Raw genomic sequence first — 4,013 nt, forward strand, 5'->3', positions numbered from 1 at the left:
GAAAAAGAAGGAAGAAGCAGACAAGACAATCGAAGCGATGAAGAGCACATAGATGGAGACTCCTAAGGCAACCGGTAGCCAAGCCAAACCGGCTGCTATCTCGAGCCCCATTGATCTCTAATCTACAAGTGAGTCTGAGCTTATGCAGAGCATCAAGGTTTCCCAAGAGCACCTTGAAGGTATTCGCAGGAAAAGAGAACAAGATATTATTCAGGTAGCTGTAGACACACTTATCGATTTAATCCCCAGTACTAATCTTTCTAACATTGAATCATCACTAGCACAACTCAAACTTCTATGTACTGTAGTGGATGATCAGGTGCAGAGTCTAGAAGAAGTAGCAGAGGCCAATGTAAAGAAAGAGCACCAAAAGGCTCTTAGTGTCGCTCTAGTGAAGAAGTTGAATGAGCTTAGGACTGAACTGCTAAAAGATCAAAAGGACATAAGGAATGCCTTGGATGAGGGATACTTGCTACTCAGCAAAATCTGTCAACCTCATCTATTCTATGATGATGTGCTAGCCAAGAAGCAATAGCTTCAAATAGACTTACAGTTCTACTTGGGCACATTCAAGACTCCTTATGATTCCTTTGTAGCATATGGGCAAACCATTCACCGGTTCTAGGTCCAGTCAGCCAAGATGGAGCAAGAGATCAGTACACGGTCTAGGGATTTGTAGGAGCTTCAACTGGTATTACTTCCACGACTGCAAATTCTTCAGAAGTGTTATCTAAACCTGGATGCCCTGACAGTCACACAGGAACTGAGCACAATAGATGCCATGGAGGAACAGGTATCCCAGATGCAGACAGAGAAGGAAGTGGCAACCTCCCTACTTGAGTCATGGTCCCTCTCCCTGAAACAATTTTTGCAGGACTATAAATCAGTTTTTGACAAGTATTATTCATTATTGTCATAAACTCTTTTATATATATATGGAAATAGGGTTTTTTAGTAGTACTTTGTCATTGTTGGCAAAGGGGGAGAAGTATATCTGGTTTTTTGGTTTTAAAATTTTGATCTTTTGTCATATGGGGGAGAAGTATCTATTTTGAAATTTTGATATATGTTGTGATATATGTTATATGCTCTGATGATAATGCTTTGTATGCAAAATTGCTATACACTGTGTTGATTAAGGGATTGTGTATATGCTTAGGGGGAGCAATTTTGTTAATGGCAAGTTTTTGTTGTAAAACACTTAGATGTCAAAATTTTAGTTTCCTAAGTGTTGCCATCAAAGCCAAAGGGGGAGATTGTTGGCATTTTTTATGTTTATGTTGTGATTTTCATTGATGGACACACACTTGTATTGAGATCCCCTTTATATGTATGAGCTTGTGCTCAACCAATATTTGTTCCATCTGGTATGTTGTATACTAGTCTTTAGACTAGTGGTGATTTTGCAGAATGTGTTTCCCGGTCTGAAGTGGCATGTCGACCCCAAGTGGTTCGTAGATCACAAGCGGTATGAGGGAGCAAAGCAGCACAACACATTCTTACTAGTCTTCATTTTTGTCAAACCAACAACCGATATTTTGTATGAACTGGTAATACTCTGTGATGAGTTACCAATCGGCATTTTGTGATGAGTTACCAATCCACCAATTGTTTGACGGTGCTTTTTGTGTCGTGTTACTGAGTATGTCTAGATTCATTGAACCTAAGAAATTGTAATGTAATCCTATTGGACTTACATGAAATCAAATTCCTTTAAAAGGACATCATGTCTAGGGTTTTAAGTTGTTGCCAAAAGGGTTAATGTTGAGCTAGGGTTTAAGGTAGGAGTCCAGAATGATCTTATCTGAGAAGATCAAGTTGTAACTATGAGAGAGAGAGAGAAGACTGAAGTAATGCTGGAATGCATTAGCTGTGAGCAATACTGGATCTAACCAAGCAGTTTGTGCTATTAGATAGATCAAACACTTGTTGATTACTCACATCTTTGACAAGTTTGTAGCCCTTAATCGGGTAGGCCTCAAAGCCTTTGTAAAATTCTCTAACAAGGTGGTTCACACATGTGAATCTAAAATCCTCTAACAAGGTAGTCTTTAATCGGACTTATCTCCTAACAAAGATTGAGATTCGTAACAGGATCTGTTCTGGTGAAGAACATTGTAAGACCTTAATCGGTCTGACCTTAACCGGTCTGGTTTCTATTCTACAGATAGTGACTTGTGAGTTCCATCTCGTCGTGGTTTTTCCCAGTTGGGTTTCCACGTCAAATATCTTGTGTTATGGTTGTATTGCTTTTGTGGGTGAATGCTTTATTCGCATTTTAGTTTGCATGTGTGGTAACCTGTTTGACTGTTAGATTGCTTTACCGGTTTATCTTTAGACTGTGTAAGTGTTTTAGTGCAGAATTTTTTGGCATACTAATTCACCCCCCCTCTTAGTATTCATCAATCTTCTCCCCTGATAGGTCTTCTTCACTATATTGGTCTTCTCCTCCATTGACAACAATGCCAGAAAGAAAATAAAGAACTAAAACATAATTTCTTTTTGTAAGAAGTGATTTCCTGTTGTTGTGTATCAACCGAGTCTCGGTCAGAGCATTTGTCTTCAATTCCTCTTCCCTGTAATATTTCTTGTATTAATTCCAGTACACTTTTAGAAAACATCCTAAAGTGTATAACTCAGCATCAACTCCCAAAAGATATTCATTAGAGTCATCGGATTGATGCTTTCACCGAACTCTGTCAGTGAGTAGAAGATAGGGGTAGGACCCCTAACTTGCTTCTGAGATATTCAAAAGTGTCCTTTGGTAGTGGCTTGGTGAAGATATCAGCTATTTGCTCCTTTCTGCTAACATACTCCAACACCACTTTCTTCTCTTGAGCTTCTTCTCTAAGATACTGATATTTGATAGATATGTGCTTTGTCTTAGAGTGCATAACAGGATTCTTCAAAATATTAATGGCACTAGTATTGTCACAAAATATAGTTACTGGCTTGGTAACTTTCTTATTTATACCTTCCAACGGTTGTTTGATCCATGCAATGTTGGTACAATTCAATGTTGCAGCAACGTATTCAGCTTCTGTTGTTGACTGTGAAACACAACCTTGTTTCTTCCTAAGCCAACTCACTAGTCTTTCTCCTAAATAGAAAGCTCCTCCACTTGTACTTTTTCTGTCATCAATGTTGCCTGCCCAATTAGCATCAGTATAAACTTTTAAATCAAAATCATTTCCTTTCTAATATACTAAGCCATAATCCTCTGTGCCTTTCAAGTATCTAAAAATTCTTTTGATTGTTGTCATGTGTGTTTCCTTAGGATCTGCAGAGAATCTTGCAACTATACCTACTGCATGTGCTATGTCTGGTCTACTGTGAACAACATATTGTAGTTTTCCAATCATGGATCGGTAGAGTGTCTCACAAACAAATGTAGATTCATCATTCTTCGATAATTTATAGTTGGTAGTCATAGGAGTACTTACTGGTTTTGAATCATCCATTCCAAATTTCTTCAAGATTTCCTTTATGTACTTGGATTGAGTAATGAAAATCTCATTTTTCATTTGCAATATCTGTAAACCTATAAAATACTTTATCTCACCGATTAATGACATCTCAAATTCTTTGCTCATTTCATTTCCAAAGTTCTTGCATTAAGAGTCATTTCCATTAAATATACTATCATCAACAAATATGGTTGAGATCAGTATTCCATTTTCATCATTCTTCATGTACATGTTGTTGTTCTCACTTGTCCTTATAAAAGCAATCTTAATTAAATAAGAGTGCAATCTTTCATACCATGCTCTTGGTGCTTGTTTCAAACCATATAAAGCTTTGTTCAATTTACATACCTGATCTTTATTATTTTCTTCAACAAATCCTTCAGGTTGCTCAATGAAAACTTTTGCTTCTAATATTCCATTCAGAAATGCAGATTTGACATCCATTTGATATACCTTGAAGTTCTTGAAAGCAGCATAGGCCAACAATGTTCTTACTCCTTCAAGTCTAGCAATAGGTGCAAAAGTTCCACCATAATCAATTCCTTC

The sequence above is a fragment of the Cryptomeria japonica genome, chromosome 10 (genome assembly GCF_030272615.1).
Source record: "Cryptomeria japonica chromosome 10, Sugi_1.0, whole genome shotgun sequence".
Taxonomy (NCBI): domain Eukaryota; kingdom Viridiplantae; phylum Streptophyta; class Pinopsida; order Cupressales; family Cupressaceae; genus Cryptomeria; species Cryptomeria japonica.